The following is a 22,231-nucleotide window of genomic DNA, read 5'->3' as shown; positions in this document are numbered from 1 at the left end:
CCAAAAGATCCTAAGGGATAAAGATCTTTATTGCAAAATGGTCAATTACCACAAGCCTTTCAGAGAGGTTACATTTTTTAAAATGCTCCTTTTCAATGTTTAAGGTTGAGCAATTCCATCTTCATATTTTTAGTAGCATATACCAGCGGTCCAACCTTTAGTGTACTGTATGTACTTTTAATAATCTCCATAAAAGCCTGATTTCCAATCCCTAGGCTCAAGCTGACAGTGTAAATAAAATCACCCAAATCCACAGGGTACGAGAAATGAAAATGACAAGGATTAAAATTTTGTCAAACCTCTTTCTTTTTAAAATTCTGCTTCTCTTCCAATTGGATCACGACCCTCTGTGTGCACAGCTTAAGACCAGACGGTCTGCTTTCACTTTTATTCTGCTCTGCAGCAGGGCTTACAGTATTTAGTGAAAGTCTGTAAAGAATGTGTGCTGTGTAGAGAGTTAATACCATAATCCCCTATCGTTGGGGTCAAACGCTGAATAGAGCAGAAGAATTAGAAAATATGTTACATACAATGGCAGGAAAAATGCATCAGCATGGTGTTCTGTTAACACAAACATTCATTACCCACAAGCAAATGGCCATGTGGTAATAGAGTGCACAAAAAGATAGGTGTACTTCAAGCAGAGGGTGCATGCATGAAGACAGAAGACTTTGAGCGAGAGAGTTTTAACACTGCAAGCATGCACACAAAACGAACGGAGACACTGTCGCATTTTCCCATCACCCAGAACAGCATCTTTGGAGAAAGAGCTTGGATTTTTTGCTTTGTTTTGTTTGGAAACGACCCTTTACCTTTGTAAAATACAGTGGGAATGGCTTGGCTTCTTTCCTTTGCCTTTGGCATATGATATATGCATTTTGTAGCTCAACACAAGCAAACAAAAAAACCCGTGAATTTTTGAGTTCTTGTGGCCACTTCAAATATAATAGATTTCCTGCACACAAAAGACCATTTCTGGTAAATAAACTATGTCAATCATCTGTCGACGTACAAATGTTGAGCCTGAACATATTCTGCTTTACAGCAGGCTAAATACATGCCAGGTAGAAGTGAGGATATATGAGAATTTCATTTTCACCCATAGAACATGCAGACATGCTCCTGAACGCGAGCACAAGTCTGCTGAAAATGTTTGCAAATTGCTGAAAAGTACTTGTGTTTGTCTCATTTCCAGTTCAGTTTGTACAGATGTCCTAAGCAGAGTGTATCGGCTCTGTTTTTGGCTATAAAGTTGATCTGTGAAAATGTTAGATTTGTGCAAATCTCCCATTCACACAAAGCAAACAGAGATTTCAAACATGAATGGGTATGACTAGGTATGAGGCGAGAGGTAAGATGATGTTTGGAGAGGCCCAGTCATCTCAGACACTCTTATTTGCCCATTCCTAGGTAGAAGCTTTTTGTCTGTCATGGACAGACTGTCCAAACACTGTCTTACCACAAGAAGTGAGAACTATTCTTGATTGTTTATCTGTTGCACGGATACCTTGCTTTTACTTGAAGGAGCCAAAGGTTCTCTCCCTCTCTCAGTTCACAATAGTCCTGCAGAGTAGGCTAAGAGACAGGGCATCCAAGGAGCTTCATTCTTCAGGGAGGGATTTGAACTGGGTTCTCCCCAGTCTCAGATACTGAGACTCTTAGTGTGGTTCTCTGATCACAAACATGCCATGGTGCCCACCAGACTCCCTACCCTTCCTGATCTTGATTTTATTTCTTAAGATTTTAAAATATACTATTTATCTATTTATTTCTTTATTAAATTTATAGACCAGAACTTAAAGCCTCAAATGACGCCCCTCTGGGTAGTGTACATTCCATTACAATTTATTTATTTATTAAATTTATGAAAGCTCTTCTACCCTGTCCACCACTAGCATCAGGATGGCTTACAATAAAAGGAGTAGAAAACAAAACGCCACAGAATAAAACAAAATCAACAATGACATTTTAAACATCCATAAAATACAAAAATATTACTCTAAGGTATAACATCTGAGAACATCAATTAAAAGTTCATAAATATGTACAATATAAAATATATACATTTATATTTATACACACACATGCACACACACACAATTATACATATATACATATTATACACACACATACAGTGAACATTAATTATTAAAATACCTAGAAAATAGAGTCTTTGGGAAATGCCAAAATGCTAATAATGAAGGCTCCACATGATCTTCTTTGAGAAGCCTATTCCAGAGGTGAAGCACAACCACGGAAAAGACCCTTCTTCTGTTTGTCATCTCCCTCATCTCTTCGGGGGATTTTTGTTTAAAGAAGGGCTTAAGGAATGGGTAGGTACATATGGGAAAGGCAGTCCTTCAGGTATCCTCGTCCCAAGCTGTGTATGGCTTTATATGTCAAAACAAGCATTTTGAATTGGGCCCAAGCCACAACTGGTACCTGCCGTAGGTGGTATAAAATTGGCATAATGTGGGTGCACAGACTAGCTTTTTACAACTGCACAGCCCTATTTTGAACCAGTTGAAGTTTCCAGATCATCTTCAAAGGCAGCCTCATGTAGAGAGGATTAAAATTGTCCAACCAGGATGTTACAAGATCATGGGTAACTGTAGCTAGGCTTTGCTGCCCAGGTAGGGCCAAAGTTGGTATATCAAACATAGCAAAAGGAAGACACACCTGGCCACTGAGTCTACCTGATAGTCCTGAAACCAGAAGCATCTCCATGCTATAGACCATGTCCTTTAGGGGGAATGGGACCCCACCCAGGACAGGTTGGAGTCCCCCTAATCTGTTAGATTATCTGACCACCAAAGTACAGCTATCTTTCCTGGACTGAGCTTCAGTTTATTGGCCTTACTCAGCTTCAGATGAGGATCCAGTCCATACTGAGTCCAGGCACAAACAAACAGGTGGTGGGATGAACAGAACCAAGTGCCCTGTCCACATCATCAGACCTCATCCATTAAATGGTGCTCTGGATGCATCCCTTAAAGGAATTAAATCAGTTGTGGAGTCCAGGTTGCAACAGATCTGAGTAAATTCATCACAGAGAGCCACCAAGGGTTCTGTGATGTCATTTGATGGTCCAGATTGTAACAGACTTCGAACCACTCGGAAAAACCCAGCTGGGTGATACTGCATAGATGTAATACAGATAGCAAAATGCCGATATTTTGCCAGCTTAATTGCCATGGAATAGGCTTGATAATGAGCTCTAAGCCATGTTCAGTCAGACTCCTTGTGGGATCTCCTCCAGCTGTCTGCCCTCTTGCTTCGTTGCCCTAAGCTCAGAAGTATACCATGGAGCAGGTCAGGACCTGCAGAGGTGGAGAGTGTGCTTAGGCATATGAATTGCCTGAGACATCTCTGTATTCAACAAGGTGACTTGGGCTTTGAAAGGAGTGCCACCCATAGCAGCTGGATACTCCCCCAGAGCCCTCAGGTAACCATCTGGATCCACCCAGCTCTGGGAGTAGACCATCTTAATAGGTCCCCCACTCTTGCAGAGGGGAAAGGGAGCCAGTAGTCTAAGCTTCATCAGGAAGTCATCCGACCATGACAATAGGATCAATGTTAACCCTCCACATCAAGACCATCATCTTCCTGCTTGGTTGAGAAACCCAGGTCAAGAGTGTGCCTCTTCTCATGCATTGGGCCAGTGACATGCTCAGACAGCCTCATGGGAGCCATGCAATAAGGCAGATAAGGCAGCTCAGTGGGGATGCTGGTCCTCCAGAACCAACATTCTGTGAGTCCTCAGCACCAGGTCTGAGATGACCTCCATTGCCTTAGGGAAGGAAACTGCTGGGAAGCAGAATGGGCACTACACTAGTAGAATCCCTAATCTGTCTCGGAGGCCTAGGTTAATGTACCAACACACCAGACCCAGTACTGAATGGACAAAAGCCTGGAAAGGGAAAGTGAGTCTTTATAAAACTATGACACTCCCCCAACCTACCTCCCTGGCCCACCAGTTGATGTTGGTGCTGCACTGAATATGCAGGCAAGCATAACCTGGAAAGCAAAATCCTGCCTGCTCTTTCCTCATAGTAATACATGCCAGGTTGGCCCCCTCCTCCACAATGAAACTGTAGATGAGGGAGATCTTGCTTTGAACCAACCCAGCATTTAATAACAGTACCACCGAGCTTGAAGGCTGGCTGGTATGAGTCCCAAGAACCATTTGGCTGGGGAGAAAGCCAGAAGAGAGGACAGGTGTAAGGTCTCTGACCTTTCTCCTTCTATGCAGGTCTGTTGTTTGCCCACCACCCTATCTCCCCCTACCCATTACAATGCCTGCTCTTCCTGCTGCTGCACCCCGTTGCCCTTGTCTCCCCTTACTGGCCAACTACTCTCCCTTCCACTTCCAGGTACATCATAAATACTGCTATACCTAATTTGATCCACTTGTGCTAAACAATCCTCCAACCTGGCCCCAACCAGCTGCTGAACAAGCACACAATGGGCAATCCCTTTGGCATGTGCCCAAGACTGCTGCCCTCAGCGGCATCCGCTGTAGGAAGGCCTCCAGTATGTGACATCAGAGGCCCTGCTGTGGTCCGGATGGGACATGGCTGCTTCCCCGCTCTCTTTCTACTTGCTCATCACTGCCTCCATCTCCTGCCCCAGCAGCAGCACCAACATCACTGCCATCAGAGCTGGGCCAAGTGGAAGGCGCAGATGGCTGGCAAGGGGAGAAGGCGATGGGGCACAGCAGCAGGTGGAACAGGCAGGTGGGAAGGCTGCCGTGCTGCAATGCCAAGTGCTGCCTTCCAGAAGCATTTTCATTTGCGTTCAAAGTGTCTTCCATGTTTTGGAGTTTCTGCCTCATTCCTTGGGCAAATTACTTTTCTTGAGCGCTTTGTCACCAGCCATGACCACCATCACGACTATTTCAGGAATGAGCAAGTCTTCCATGGCACCCGTTTTGTGACACAATTCACAGCACACCCTCAGTATTCAGTAAAAGTTGAGGACCCCTGCTCCAGTTTGGCTTCATTCCATCCAGATGTGGAACTACTACTGCTTTTTTGGTCTCTCGTTCTTATAACATGCGTTATTGCAGATAGTATGGCATGACATCATGACACTTTTCATCTCCTTGCCAAAATAACTTGCAAGCACAATTAATTTCTCTCTTTGTACGTTTAAAACAGCAAGACACACTTTGAAGGAGTAGGGGTTACCCATTACTACCCTGCCACGAGCCCAGTGAATATGGATTATTGTATAATTCTGGGCTAGGCAATGCTTTTTGGCCTGTGGGGCACATTTGGCAATTGGAAAATCTATACAGGGCATTAAGCTCCTGGTGAAGAGGAAGATTAAGTGAGTTGGTCCATGTTTCTTGCTGGGAAAAGGGCAGGCGATAAATATAAATAAATAAAGGCACTGAAGCCAAATTTGACATTTTTGGAACGCTGCCAATTATTTTGCCACCACTGCCTTAATGGCTAATTTGATGGTGGTGGAGGGCACAGGGGAATTGCATTGCCCACCCATTTTAAAGAAAAAGATTTATATGTATGTGCGCCCTTCATACCAGAAGTGATCTGCGTGTGTTTTGGACCCTGGAATCAGTAACTGAGGGCAGTATACACAGTAAGATGTAGCAGCAATTTCTCACCTGTTAGGGCATCACAATGCTTTACTGAACATAATGCATGACCCTTATTTCAGGCATCACCCATGTAAAGTGCTGCCTGTTTTGGAAACTGTGATCCATCATTGTTGGCACTAAATAATTCAGCACAAACTAGTATCAGTGGTGGTATACAACCTGGAGGACTGACAGCAGAGAGAGGAAAACAAATATTTGCATAATGTCTGTAAAAGAGCCATGTGAACTGTGCTATTTGATACGTATTTACATAATTCTAAATTCATGCCATCATTGCTAACTTGGCTATTTGTATTCTAAATGGAGGTGATGGTGTTACGAAAGTAACACTACTCAGTAAAGAACAAAATACTCAGTAGATACTGGATATTTCTCCATATCCTTGGAACTACCACCCAGAGCACCTATCTGGTACCACCTCTGTTAGGGCCAAACTACATCTTACACTTACTGTTGTAGCTATTTTTTATTGTTCAAGATTAAATTATAGGGATGTATGGAGAGCAACTGCTATCATATACGGGGTATGCTGTGAGAAGATGTTTTCCCCTTCTTCTGCAGCCTCATTCAGAACAGAAATAGCCATTCTTGTGCAGCTGGCAGCTTTGCAAAGTTGTCACTGGTGTCAGTGCAAGACTATGGAGCTGTTATGTCTTCAAATGACACAGGATTGTGCAAAGTGCCTACCTTGCAGCTTTCCCCAGTCTTAGGACTGCTAGATGCTTTGGACTCCAAGTCCTATCAGCCCCAGCCAGCCTGGCAGGCCTTATGGTCCAATGCATCTGAAGAGTCCCAGGACAGAGTTTTTAAAACTCTTCTTCCCTCAATTTTCCTGATGAAAACACTCCCTAAACTACTACTTGCCCTAGGAAAACATGTAGGCACAGAAGCGTCTCCTGTATGTTTCTCCAAAGAGAAGAGATTGTGTGTGGGTGGGAAAATGGTGGATGGGGTGAAAGTGAACACCCTTAATGGGGGTTCCATTCCTACATTCCCACATAATGATCTCAGTCTAGGTCCTTCCCCATGACTGTCTTCTGTATTTGGTTAACTAGAGATGATTAGAATATTTCCATTGTGACATGTAGTTACTTCTTTGGAAACAATCCTTCAGGTATGCCCAGAAACACGATCTTACTGTGTCTCATAACCCTGCACCACACAGTCAGTCAAGCAGGATACTGTGGCCAAAGCTACCCACGGATCAAGGAGAATCCACGGGGTTTCATTCCCTGTGTCTTTCTCCTAGCATAATTAATCGATTTCATCCCCAAACACCTGGAATGTCCAGGTTTAGATTCTGAAAACTGTTGATCTTTCTGGAACAAACCTTCAGCTGTTTGGGTACCATTTAAAGATACAGGAACCAACAATTTTTGAACTCAGCAAAATTCTCCCAGAATTGGTGTGAAGCTGACTTCAGCTTGGTCCTTTTTTGTTTTTGACTTCAGCTTGTTCAAAGAGTTCTGTCTCTTTCTCTGTAACCTATTGGGCTGGGAAGAAGAGTGGGGGAGAATGTCATGTCCCCGCCAGAGGACTCCTACTTGGAGGAGGAACTAGAGCTCCAGAGACAGATTCTATTAAACCATCCAGGGGTCAGAAGACCAGGAGAAGGCTGACCCTCAAGGAAGAGGTCTGCAGGTCCACCTGTGACAGGAGGAGAGGAATCTGCCTTGGAGGGAGAAACTGAGCAACCCTCAAACCCGAGGAGTATCACCATCTCAGGTGGCAAGCCAGGTATCTGAGTTGGAGGGATCACTTTCAGGAAAGGACTGCTCAGGAAAAAGTTACTCCAAGAAGCCTGGCAAGGTTCTGAAGGTCACATAGGACTGTGGCCATGCAAGCAGGGTCTGTTCAGTTCACTGCCAGCGTTCTACAAGTGGAATGCTCTTAATGAGGACCACAGACAGCACATTCCTGAGTGCTGAAAGGGGTGCATTGGACCTCCATGTGCACATTGGAGTTGTCAGTTTGTGGCTTGTGCATTAATACCATAATGTGCATTATTTAGAATGGTAGCATACACAATTTGCATGGAGAAGGGTACCTTGTTCATTCCATAGCATCTCCTGTTAAAAATAATTTAGCCTGGAACTAGATGCAACAAGAGAGGAATCAACTGCTACTCTGTGTCCCTTTGCACTTTTTCCATTTTCTCTTTGCAGTGTGCACTGCAACAGAATGTGTGTCATTATTGTGTTGTGCCTCTTTCTGCCAGCCAATGTTATAGGGCAGGGAGATGCACAGAGCAACGTCACATCACGTATTTTGTACAGTAAATTTTATGAGGAAGAGAAGGGCGCAAAGGGATATGAAATAGTACCTCCATGTCTCTTATAACATCTGATGCTGCTTTTCATGAAAACCAGGCCAAGAGAGTTAGCTGTGTTAGTTTGCAGCACCAGAGCAAGCAAAATGGCTCCCAAAGCTGTGCCATGGATCACAGGCTGAGGTTGGCCAAGAGAAAGGCCCCAGGCACTTTTGGAGAAGGCAGGGCTATAATGTACATTAGAATAGGGACAACCAGGGTCAAGGGACAACCGGGTCTGTAAGCACACATCAGTGTTCAAGAAGTTCTTGTTGGTCAAGAAAAGCTCAGCAGGAAGGCCTTGCTACCCGTGAGGATCTGGTGGCTACACTGGTAGGGTAGAGTCCGCCCATGGCTGAAGTAATGTCACCACGGAGCTGCTACCTGAAGTTCAATGGCTCACTCAATGGGCAGCTGTTCACAGATTATACTGATGGCCATCCAATAGGATAGCTTTCAAAGGGGATGAAACCAGTTTGTCCCAAGCTCCCAGGCATGATATCTAGAAAGTCCTTCTAGCATCAGAGGCAGGTTGGCGATGCCCAGCAGCCGTGGGAGCACACGAGCAGGAGGGTGCTATTGTATTCATGGACCGCTTGTGGGTTCCCCGTGGGCAGCTAGTTGGCCACAATGCAAACAGAATGCTGGACTAGACAATCCTTGGTTCAGCAGTCTCTTGAATTTGTTCGTGTTCTGAAATCGTCCAAATAGTTTGCATTACAGTGGAGTGTTTTAAAAAATTAACTTTATTGTGAATTTCCACAGAAATTATATATAAAAAAGAAAAAACAATGTTCTTCCATAAATTGAAATAAGTAACTTACAAAAGCTGCATGTGAACTGTGTATCTATGAATATATATGTATGTATGAACATACAGCTATCAATAAAAACAAATATGCGTAAGCATCAAGAAAAGCAGATCAAGTATCTATATATTTGTTAGCTCACAGGATGTATCTAAACACCACTTGTTGGAAGTGTCACTGTGATCTTAATCCGTTATGGGGGCATTTATCTTTACAGTGTTTTAGCTGTCAAAAAGGTGCAGCATCAAATCTACCTTGCATTAATTTCCAGGCAACAAGTAAATACTTTGGGAGAACACCACTCCGAGGTTGATCTTCTGACCTTGGAGTCACAGCTTCGGCACCTGTGACTCCAAGGTCAGAAGCAAATGCTCTGATCCCAGAGTGCATTTCCAATGTTTTCTATGCAATGGCCATAGATTTAGACAAACCCACATTGTGCTGTCCAATAAGCACAAATGTTCTTGCTGAGTAAGATGTAACCTAAGCTCCATTGATGCTTCTGACACAGATAGAAAACAATGATCCATTGATTAGGTGAAATAGGACAGTCCAGTTGCTCAGTCCACTCCTGCTTAAGATCCTGTGTATCAAATTTATCCACCAATAATACGTATGCCAGACCTCTAATATATGGTTGCATGATTTCAGGGCATTTGGGTAAAAGAATTTTTAAAAGTGCATTAACAAAAGGCCTTTAGTTGTACTAAGCTGAAACTATGCATCAACATATTGGCGACTGTGCAGCTTTAAAGGGACGAGAATAGATGGTGAGATCACTTCCTCAAACTTGCAGAGCAGCAAGGGCATCTCAGACCACATCGCTAACAGAACAGACGCATCCTCATCCACAAAGAGGAAACCAAGAGGAAAAGAATAGCCTTTTCCTTAAAGCCAGCAGTTTTGCTTGAATGTTGGACAGAAATGCAAACTAAGCTTTAACTTTGATACTTTCTTTGCTATTGCTGAACCTCTCCATTATTTCCAGATTTGGAGAGGGTGGGGAGGAAATCTGTCCTGCTGAAATTCTCTGTTTTTTGTATCCTGAGTTTATGAAGTACACATCTGTATACAGGAGGTGTTGCTGCAGATTATTTCCTGTTTTTCCAGCTTTCTCCAGGATTATTCTGGCTCTGGCCATTCAGACTATGAGTACTACAAGTGCAAATCAAGATTCTTGTTTCCAAGCAGCCCAAGGAAACTCCCTCCTGTGACATCAGCAGGGGACTTCATCCAAATGCAAAATGCCAGCCTCAGAGGGAGGGATTTTGCTCAGATTACAGCAGCAGAGGAGAAGGGAGCTGGTATGGGGTAACAGTTGGCACAGCTTTCTTCAACTTGCTGCCCTCCAGATGTGTGGGATGACCTTCTTGGTAGGCCTTCCCTTCTAGGTAGGAATGATGGAAATAATAGTCCAGCATCTGGAGAGTGGCACATTGGGGAAGAATATGGGGGAGAACCAGGGAAACCCTGGTTCAAACACTCACTCGGCACCCTGGGGACCTTGATCCAGGCACTTACTCTCAGGTTGACCTCCCTAACTGGATAAAATGGGACAGAGGAGGTCCATCCACATCGCCTTAAGTGCCTTACAGGAAAGGCAGAGCATGAAATAAGTCAGTGCATTCCCCAACCACTCTTCTATCCCAATGATTATGATAATAATTATAATTACCTACCCCCCTGCCATGCACACACCTCCACTGATGCTTTTTAAACTGCATGTTAAATGCAAAGAAACATTAAATGTTGTGCAATTTGCCCTATCAATGGAGAGCACAAGAAAGGGCTGACAAAGGCACTGCTAAAAAGAGCACAAGGGGCAGGGACATGGCATTGAAAGGTTGTAAGAAAACACATCTCAGTCAAGGTGCATTTATTTATGTATGGACCAGCATTCTGCCAGTGCCACCAAATGCATGAACAGCTATGCATGTGATTCATTCCCACCTCCATTTTATCAACACAATAAATTTGTAAGTTACGAATTTATTTACAGAGGCTCACCCAGTGAGCCTTTCATGTGGGTGTTTGAATCAAGGTCTCCCTCTTTCTAACCAGTTTTGAGTCCCTAGATGTTGTTGAAACACAAGCTCTATAATTCCTGGCAACTGCCCATGATAGCTGGGCTGATGAGAGTGGTAATCCTACATTCTCTGAGAATCCAAGCTGGGACAGGACTGTTCTAACTATTGCCCCTTCCCATCTGTTTTGCAAACCGTCATTTAATGACATGGGAAAGTGAGTTTTCCATGTTTTCAAAGAACAAGCAAACTGGAAAAGAGCAATGCAGGCAGCATCCCAGAGGATTCCCATTGTCTGTGATTCAGTTTGGAGAACATTAGTCCTACCTAAATGTGTGCTATAATAGCCCAGTTCTGTGTGTATTGCTGGATGGATTACTGACTCATTCTAAATGGGCAAATGATTCGTTTTGCCTCCATGGTGGCAGATCCATTTTTGCATGATTGTTGTAGTTTCATAGTAGTCTAAACACCAGGGGAAAATATTTCACGTGAATAATAGTCTTCTGCAGCTGTTGTTTTAGACTGAACGTTGAATTGCAGCAGAAAAAAAAAGTGTTGCTGGGCTTGTTTACCCGATATGTTTTGTTTCACTTTAGAGAAATTAGCAGACTCTTCATTAATGCATTTCACTAGATCTGAAGTGTGCGTTTGTGTGTGTGTATGTGTGTGTGGGCATACGCATACCATTCTCTTTAGTATCATGAGGCCCATTTCCATTTCATTTCTATTTTGTGTTTGGCTAGTGTAAATGAGAGAGATAAACAAGTATCCCTCTACCTTTAATTTACTTGAAACTGTCAAATGTTCAATGAAATTCTATGCTATGACAAAGTTACAAAAGGAATTAGCCACTCAAGGAAGAGGTGAGGATCAGAACTGTATAATTTGTCAAAACGAGCAAACTGTGCGGCCCATGTGCATCATAATTATAGACATTTTCTAGCTTGGATCAGTTAACACTCTTCTTTCTCTTAGACTAGAAAATGAATTCTGGGCAAAATTCTGCTCTTGCATGTGCTCAGAAAGGAACCTGTTAAACAGACATAACTTTCAGGATTTCACATCAAATCTAACAAATGATTGCTCTTTGGTGCACAGTAAGTCAAGATGAAAAATTTCACTTTTATCACTGGGTGCTAAAAATGCCTATGATACTTTTGGAAGCCAGGTGAATAGTATCACCAGGTGGTGCACTAGGACTCAGTTACTGATTATTATTATTAGATTTGTATCCCACTCTTTTCTTTTTTTAAGCACTCAAAGCAGCTTACATCATTCTCCTCCTGCTCTCAGTCTTATCCCCACAACAATCCTGTGAGGCCACTTGCACTGGGAGTTTGTGACCAGCCCAAAGTCACCCTGTTGACTCCATGGCCAAGCAAAGACTGGACCCTGAGTCCCAGACCCCTGCTGTTAACCGCTACACTACACTGGCTCAAATAGATAACAATTGTGATTACAATTAGATTAGATAACAATTGCAATTACAATCTACAATTAGATTGTACCTGCAAGTCCTAAAGGTCTCCTTTAGCTGCCCTCCACATCTGCAGCTTGTGACTTATTTATTTATTTATTTATTTATTTATTTATTTATTTGGGTTCTTGCTTTCTCAGAAAACATTAAAGCCGCTTAAAACAATATAAATGCAGTAAAAGAAAACACAATGGCACAATAAATAATCATCAGAAGATATTATCACCATCATCTTCATCATAAAAACCAACCAATTCCCAAATCACCCCCCAAAGAGGAACACATTATATCCCTCCCAAAATAAACTCCCACCAAAGAAGAGTCACAGCCTTCGTAGGGAAGGGCTGTCACATTAGTTGCACTTACCCAACCGATGCTAGTGCAGTGTCCTCCATGCTTACTGAGCAAAGGGAAATAGAAGGGGTTCGCCTCCCAGTTGGGCTGCTTTTCTTTCTTTGGCCTGCAGGAGATAATGAGGCTGCCCTAGCATGGTTTTATGCTAGCGCAACATAATTAGCACTGGCACTAACACCCAGGTTTGGTCCAAATGCCTAAAACCAGAATGAGGTGAGGCTTGGTGGGAAAGCACACTGTGGGACATTGCCTTTTTTCTTGTCACACCAGACATCTGACCAAGCAGCGTCACAGGGAAACACGAGCTCCAGGGATGTGATTCCAGCAGCTACTATGGAAGGGAGAGACAAGTGCAGAAGACAAATTCAGTGGAACAGATGGAATGGAGATGCTTCTCAGGCGTACAGCAGGGATGGGAAGGTGAGCAGGAACTACTCAGGTGTTTTACTAGAATCCCAAGTCCCACCAGGAATGCCTTCTGAGGACTAGAACTTGAACAGAGCTCACCATCCTGTCAGACAAAAGTCTTTTACTGGTCACCTCTCCCAACTCCAACCCTCCCCTGCCAATTTTCTTCATGTCAGCTGTGTAATTTAGAACAGAGAGAAATATCATTTCATTGCTGCTATCATGAAGCATTCCAGTCAGCAGACCTTGATGATCTACTGAAAATCACCATGTTTATCAGTAGATCCAGATCTACCTTCTCTTCCCCACAGCATAAAACAGGGTTGGAAGACACTTTAAAAAATACCAGTAAATGAACTTACCAACACTAAACTGGCTCTGATTTGGTCAGTGCCACTGGGGAGCCCCATATAAGCCATCCGTGACTTAGTGGAGAGAAGGTGGACATAGGTGATGTTAACTGCCATGAAATAAAGGAACATGGATCTCCCAGTGGAGGCTCTTATACATTAGGGGCAGAACAGTAATTCAATCAGTTTGCTGTTTTATGCCAGCTTACTAGGTTTGCAAAGCATGAACTCATACATGACCCTGGATGCAATTTAACATCTATATCCACATTTTTCCAAAGTTTGTGATTAAAGTTTGCACATAAAAATATGTATAGCACAGAAAAGTGAGCACAAGAATGTTTTATCTTAAGGGAAGTGGCTACAGCGGACAACTTGAAAAATCACCACCACATTACTATCCTGTCTTTTTGCCTCTTGTGATGAACACAGGATGGTTCAGATAGACTTCCTCTTCATTGTATTCTCAGTTGTGAGGTGGTTCAGGCTGAGAGTCAATGACTGGCCCAAAGACACCCAAAGATGCTCGTGGCTGCATGGGATTAGAATCGGGATCGCTCAAGGTCCCGGACCAACGCTACAGGCTAACCATGCCACACTGGCTCTCTAATAAGTACAAAATGCATATTCTGGGGCTCACATATGCAAACATGCTTGAATTTTAGTGCAGTCTTTAGTCTCCTCTCTTTCCTTAAAGTGGTGCAGAAATGGGATGGAGGAAACTTTGGGAAAATGGCAAAAGCAAAACCAGATGTTACCATTTTGCCCATCCGTGTTGCAAAGTTTTTCCAGACCTGCTAGCCCACTGAAATAAGTTGACTAGAGATGAGATGGATGGAACCTGGGGCCACCTACCTACCACACATGGGTTGCAGCATGGAAGTAGCCCTTTGTTTCCCCCCACCTCTAAATCTTTGTGTGATTTCCCCAAGATACATCATGCAGGTGAAGACCAAAAGTGGTCCTGTACTGTTCAAGTGCCTGCCTGAGTTACACCCACGAACAGCAGTGTTGCATTTTATGTTCTCTCGCTGGGGAGCCAGTCACATCCATTATTTATGCTGGCAAGAACTTTGCACGTTTATCAGGATGCTAGTGAAAACCATCCATGCGTAGGAAATGTAAGGGGGAAGCCGCTCTTTGTACTTATGGCTTGACCCCTTCTTCCTCCCCTTGCCAGAGAACAGAATCAAGTGACATAATAGAACTTTATGATAGTGGTCCTCTCCATTTCAGGTCCACGGTTGCCCTGGAGGAGCAATGGTCAGTAAGGGCTCCAGATTACTCTGCAGGAGTTAGGCTATGGGCTTCTGCTGTGGGTGCCAACGTGTTTTGCTAAAGGAAGAGAGGCAGATTGCAAAGAGCAGAATGAACCATAAAATCCCTTGGGGGAACTGCATCTTTCAAGTATCCCATCAGTGCAGCTGCCATTCCTTCCCTCCTCACAACGCCCTTGGATCAATGCAACACCATTCCCCTTATTGAACCTTCACGGCCATTTGCAGTGGTGACCAAACTTAACAGCACCAGCTTGGAAATAGTGGCAGGGAAGGGCTATTGCCTCCATGCCTGCTTGTGGACCTTCCAGAAGTGAATGCTTTTTTAGATGGACTTTTAAATTGAATCCAGTAGGACTCTCATGTTGTGATGTATTTTTGTGCCAACACTTCTAAGCCCAAAAGAGCGTAATTTCCATTCCTCTTTTGAGTCTCTGGCAGTTAAACTGTGAACAATCACCTTAGGGTGCAATCCTATGGGAACATCTGCAACCCTCTGAATTTAGGGGATTATGGGCATTCTATACAAAATGGTATTAGGACCAAGGCAGAAGTTTCCTCTGCTCTGCAAAAAATGCCAGAGAACCAATTTTGGCTGCCCAATTGTGGTATTTCAAAATGGGAGGTAAGGAGGTGGAGGTACCACAAGACACCTGGCATTTCAGTGGCACTTGTCTCTTCCCATCCCTAGAATCTGTACTGAACTCCTTCTCTGATGTCCCTCTCGTGAGCTCAGAAAGCCAGCTTCCACAGTGGTCATCTCTGTGTGTGTGCAGCGGGAGCGGGGAGTTCTCCAAGTGTGGAGCACCTACTCTAAAGTTGGTTCTGGGGCTCTGAAAAATCCTGTGGCTCTTTGAATTTTGCCTGGAGGGCCAAAGGATGATTCCACCTATCTCTCAGGGCGGGTGGGTATTCAGGGATTCCATGATTACTGAGATGTGTATAGGAATGGGTGCTGGAAAGTGCACTGTGACTTTTGTTGGGCTCCGACTCCCCATCATCCTCATTACTGGCTATGATGGATAGGAATGATGAGAGTTGCAGTCTAACAACATCTGGAAGGCCACATGTTCTCCATCCTTGGTTTAAGATCATGTTGCTTGAGTCTCATGCTGGTTGTTTTTCAATGCACTAGTGGAAAATGTTGAATAAAATGTGACAAGAAACAATGACCACAGTAGCAACATGGGGCAATCGCCAGTTGAACAAGATTTCATTTTTAAAATGCTGTGCACCCATGTGAAGCTAGCGCTCTCTTCAGTTTCTCCTACTGGGATTTACAATTGCCAGGCAAAATCCACATAAAGCAGCCAATCATCCTTCAGGCAATCCAAGAAGTGCAAGATGGGAATAGCTTGCTATCTTTTAAGAGCTAGCGAATGAAGAGAGAAACTTCAGTGCTCTGCATATATTTTCTTTTATAATGCACCATAAAGATTAAAAATACATTGTACGCAAGTGCAGTATTTAACGTAGCACTTTAATTACATTCAAGTGTGTGCCTAAATAGTCTTGAGAAAACCTTAATGACCAGCTGTTCTCCCCTCTTCCCATATGTCAGAAACGGTTTGAGAAATCGCATTCTGGGACAGTAAGGTTGTGTAATTAGACAGTGTATAGATAACACTTCTAGCTTTCCCTCTTAAACAGCAGCCCCCTTTTTCAGAACATATTGCGGTTCAGTGCCAGTTTGGCACACAGCAGCCACGCCTTGTGCCAAACGGCAACTGAGATGTACAAACTCGGAGAGATGTTATGATTGCACCATTATCCCTTTTTATTATTTCTTTCTGATCATTAGGACTGGATCCTCTTTTTTAATGTTATGTAAGAGTCACTCTTCAGAGGCTGGCAAATAAGCTGAGTAAAGCAAGGACTATACATTTTTAATAGCCTTTTCATGATGCAGCCTGCCCAGTCGGCACAAGGACTTGCTCTTGTTCCACATCCCTTTAACCAAAGAGTATTTTATACATTTGGTAACAAAAAGTCTCCAAGACACTATGCTTTTAATGTGACAGTGACTGATGCCATCATCTGATACATGCACCAAGCAAAGAAGGGCAAGCCACACCGTGACTTGTGCAGGATGGATTCGAAAATAAATTGAAGCTTTGCTCTCCCCCTCACCCCTTGGGAAACAGCCCAATTCATAGCCAAGTCTTCTTCAAACCCACAAGAGAAGTTGCATTTCTGATATTTTGAAGTGGTTTGAAGCCATGTTAGCATTTCTTCAACCTCATTGCCCTTTGCTCTGTTTGGAGGAGGTCAGGAAAGGGATGTTTTGGGAAAAATGAAACAATATGCAATACAGCAAGACCCTCGTATCTGTGGGGATAGAATCCAAGCCCCCCCCCCCCCAGCTGATGACTCAAAACACGGCTAATAGCAAACACTTGAATACTGTACATTTCTTTTTTTCACAGTTTCATGGATAGAAGATTCATTCTTACCCTGCATCCTAGCAACCTCAGTATACATTTTTCTTCTTTTCCTATTAAATTGAGAATTTTAACATAATAGAAGCACTTTTACAACTTCTCTTTGGCACTTTACAGCTTCTCTTTTAGACTGAGGTCAACCACTGTTAACTGAAAATGCAGTAATAGGGCCAGTGGATAGGGGAGTCCTGCTGTATTTACTTTCTCAAGAAAACTAAACCTTTTTGCTGCTTTAATAATCTAAAAAGCATCATTTTAAAATAAACATGTACAAAATTGTACTAGCTGAACATTTGTGATATGCTTACTGGGGCCATTTAGGTTGAAATGTCTTTCCCAAGGCATGGTTACTGCTAATAAGAACTAGGCTGGCTTTTTAAAATATCTTGGTCCTTCCCCTTTTGTCTCCAGATGCACCAACCACTGGAATGTGGCCCCTAATTTAAGGGCCAATTTCTGAAATTGAATTTTATCCTCGGCCTGAAAGAGATTCAACATTTCCACTTCACTGGCAGTAAGCCCTATCTTATTTACTGGACATACTTTTGAGTAAACACATACAGGATTGCACATTAATTTATTAAAATATTTTCAGGCCATGTTTATTATTTTATTTGCATATTTATTCCTATGCTACCCCATAGCCAAAGCAATTGGGCTGTTGACAATAATCCATATAAAACAGAACAATGAACACAATACAATTATAGATCAAAACAACATTTAAAATGTTTAATAAGCTTAAGATAAAGATAAGGTTAAAGCCATCCTAAGGCATCTCATTTAGAAGAATCATCACACAAAAGAAAGACCCACCCTGATTAGTGGAGCTTATTCCCAAGTAAGCAAGCAATGGTTTGCAGTCTCAAAAGTGTAAAGGCCTTGGAGGGCAATCCTCTGTACGTGTGGATGGAAGCACCCGCACCCCATGTCCCAGTGTGTCCCAGCCATGGAATGCTTGGTTGTCCAGGGGAATGATGGGAATTGTAGGACGTTTTCCTGTCTAAACATGCACAGGGTGCTGAACAGGCAAAACTGTGACTATAGCCAGCAACAGAGGTAGATTGGCATCATTCAGTGCTACTTAAATATACACATCTAAGTTTTTGCCATCTGGGAAGAAGGGGGAAACGTGAAAATAGAAACCATCAGTGTTGTAGTAAACAAAAGCAAGCGTATTGTTTAGGCAGAAATGGTATCATAGCAACAAACTGTGAAGGACTATTTGGATATTCAGTTAAACTTTGTAATAACACTGTGGATACTGAACTTTTCAATAGCATTATTCTCTAATGCTGTTAGGATGTCTTAATTTTATTAAAGGTTCGTACTACACATTTTGACTGAGTAAATTTGTTTTTAAAGGTATTTCATTCATTCTAGAAAATATTTTATAAGATTTTTTCTCAGTGCTTCTCTGGATTTCCCTTTTTTTTTTACAATTGGAAAACAGATGGAAAATTCTGGGGGAAGAAATTAGGAGAAAATTGTTCCCCTTGGATTTTTTTTTTTTGCGGGGGGGTTCTCTTCCAGGCCTTCACATCTTTAATCTCTCACCACCTCCTCACAATTGAGTGCTTCACCGACCTGGGACAGAGAAGGGACTTCGTGCGCTACACAAAGGTTTTACAGATAAGCTTATGGGGGTTTGCAAGGCCTCAGGACCTGGCTGCTTTATTTTATTTATGTATTGGATTTTTAGCCCGCTACATCAGCCAACAAAGCTCCCTCACTGTTTGGTATGGCCAGGTTTTATGCGACCTTGTATAGAGTGGCTGGATCCCCAATAAGCTCATCTTCCACTAGAGAAGGATGAATTGGTCCATTTTGGTTCCCCTTAGTTTCTCATGTTTGCAGTTTTAAGTTCAGTTTTTCTAAAACTTCTTCCCTATGTGCCCTTCTGCCCCTTGAGATCGGGTGCAGAGGTCCTGCTCCGTGAGCCCTCCTTAGAGGAGATCAGGAGGGTGGCTACCCCGAGGAGGGCCTTCTCTGTGGGGGCATCCAAATTATGGAATACACTCCCCAGAGAGGTTCACCTGATGCCAACACATTATTCTTTTCAGCATCAGGTGGAACCTCTTTATTTTCCCACGATTTTAATGTCTAGTTGGTTTTAACTGGGGTTTTTATTTTGAGTTGCTGGATACTGTGCTTGTTTTGTTTGTTTTGTCTGTTCTTTCCTGTAAGCCATCCCAAGACATCATGAGTGGATGGGCAGAAAATTTTTAAATAAATAAATAAATAAATAAAGCATTGAGCATTTCATCAGTTCCATTCAGATCATCCTGATATTTTTTTTAAAGCATTGTCATGCGTATATATCCTAATGTTTGCATTTTTCCTATGCATGTTTGCCTGATATATGCATTTATGCAAACAATCCTCCTAACACAAAGTATTTGAAATGTTGTTTCCTCTGATATACCAATTTTTGGGCCCCATTTTTGATTAGCAGACTCTACTGCCAAATTCAGAGGAATGCAAGTTTCCAACCACTGAGTTTCAATCTGCATCATTGTCTTCAAGTGGGAAGTTACGTAAATTCAAATTAAAATGTGAACTAAACGAATTTCTTCCCTATCACTGCCTCCCTCACAAGACCTGCTTGCCCCTGGGGCGCTCGGCCAGCACTGGCCCCCATCATTATGGGACAGCCGTTAAAACAATCAGGCGGCTTCCTGGCCGTTGCCATGATAAGTACACATCAGCAGCCGACAGAAAGAAGGGAAAGAGAATTACTGGGAAAATTGACAGAGGAAATGAAATGGAAATGCAAAATATTAAAAGCAGGTCTAATTAAATTTGGGTCCCACAACTAGACAAATTACTGTCCAGTATATTTTCCACTGATGACCCTTGTATCCTTCCCTTCCGCCAAGTAGAGTGGAGTGGAGAAGAAAACCTTCCTGAACCTTCCATGCAGGAAGGTTTTCTTCAACTAAGAGGAAGTGATTTACCCGAAGCCATCCACTGGCTTTTATCATATCTATGCAATTTTATATATTTCTTTAAAATCACATATACCAGGGATGCCAAAAATGCATACACAAACTCAACCGCACCTCTTCATCCTATCCATTGTCCTGCCAAATTCTCATCGAGGTAAGCTCTCATGTCTTGGTGGAAGTACGGTGAGGTGCCATCTTGTTGGAAGTAAATTGATCATTCCCAAAAAGTGTATGAAGTGCAGGTAAAATGGATGTGCATAGATTTATAGATCTACAGATTTAGCAATCTTCAGGTCCAAAAACATACCAAAATATCTATAAAAGGCGTATTTTAGAATCAAACCTGTTAAGAAATACAGTTGAGAAAAATATGCTATGAAATGCAGGTTTAAATGCAGATTTTTGTGTGGATTAAGCATTTTTGTAGATTAATGCAGACACAGGATGGAATGGGTTTATGAGGAACACATGCTGAATTGATATGGCTTGAACATAGGTTGACCAGATCCATCCATCTCTAGCCACCAAAACTATTTCAGGATCAAACCTAGACTGAAATGGACATACTCTGTGTCATCGAAGAATGTTTGAAATTGGCAATAAACCACTTGCTTGAGCACCTTGACCAAAAACTTGCCCCTGACTCAGAATTTAATCTTCATTGTTTGAGCAACATAATGCTGATCCCATCATTGTGAGATGGAAACAATTTTAATATACTGACTGAACAGTACACATTGCAACCTGGCCAATACTCTGGAGGACAGAATATCACCTGAGAATAAAGAAGTCATCCAATATGTATGCATGGGAACCATTACGAGCGCACCGCATAGCTGTGTCAGACTGCAGTAGCACAGCCAGGCAATTTTAGACTGTGGACTTAATGATCTTATGGGCCACTCCTTTGGATATTATTTCAGTTGTGAAGCACACAACAGACATTCCCTTCTGCAACTAACCTCCATTCCATGCTTTACAACAGATTCCCTATTCCTGATAGGACAGAACAATAACAGAATGCTTCTGCAGACTTGATTTTAAAAAATCCCTGACTTTGCATTTTAAATGCATTTAGTTTGTTGTTCCTGCACTAAGGTCCTCGGCTCCCACTGCCCTGTGAGAGGTCATTGGGCCTATGAGGCCCTGAACTTTCATGCCAGCATCCCATCTGAGCTGCTCTGCTCTGTGTGTGTGTGTGGAGTGGGGGAGAGGGAATACGAGAGACCATACGGGTAACAGAGATTTACTGTACCCCTTCCCCCAGGCTGATGTACCAGTGCCTTATTTAGATGTAAGCAATGACAGCCATAATCATGTTTTGAATCTTGCTTGGAATCCTTAGTTATAATGTCCCTCAATTAATATTCAGAATAATGGAAGTGATGTGCCCCTTTGAAAGAGACTTGAATGCTGGCCAAAGCTTTGGGAAACTGATTCTCAAGAGGATTAATCAGCATTTAAAACTTGCATTAATAAAAATCTGATCTTCTACTGTGTGGCATACATAATACTTTTCAATTTTTTAAAGCATTTTATTTTAATAACGTGCTATCCTTTGTCCTGCTGTTTAATGGGATTTTAAAATCTAACTCCTTCAAATCAATCCCGCTTTGACCTGCAGACATTCTTTTGCTTCCTATCAAATATTAAAGAAAAAAACCCTTGATTTCTCTTACAAAGGATAAGCAACGTGCGTGGCCTCGAAGCACCAAGCTAGTGATAAGGAAGGCTGCGGCTGCTTGCATAGGTATTTGGAAATAGGCATTAGAAGAAGTAAAAAAATAATTCTTCATAGTTAATAGATCTTTGTAAAAATGCAAGAGCAAAAAAACTAGATTTCTTATTACCCGCCTGTTGGGCCAAGGAAACTGAACATCTGGAAGATAAAGCAAATATCCAGGTTGCAGTTTCTTTTCTTTATGAAAGTTAGTTCAGAGTTAGAAATAATCGTGATTAAAGCTTGAAGTCTTAACTCAGCTTCCTAGGAATCAACCAATCTTGACAGCTAGTAAATGGGATTTTTTTTAGCCTCAGTTATGTACACACTTTCTTTGCAGTGTATTCCACCAAACTCAGTTGGACGTATTTCTGAGCAAAGACGGATAGGATCACACTCCGTTTATCTGACATTTTTTATCAAGTGGAACAAAAGTCAACTTACTCTGATGCATGTTTTCCAAAGACAAAAATTTCCTTCTAACTAGAG

This window comes from Varanus komodoensis, unplaced genomic scaffold (assembly GCF_004798865.1).
Source record: "Varanus komodoensis strain SLA01 unplaced genomic scaffold, ASM479886v1 scaffold1, whole genome shotgun sequence".
Taxonomy (NCBI): Eukaryota; Metazoa; Chordata; class Lepidosauria; order Squamata; family Varanidae; genus Varanus; species Varanus komodoensis.
Note: the sequence above shows the minus strand (reverse complement) of the source record.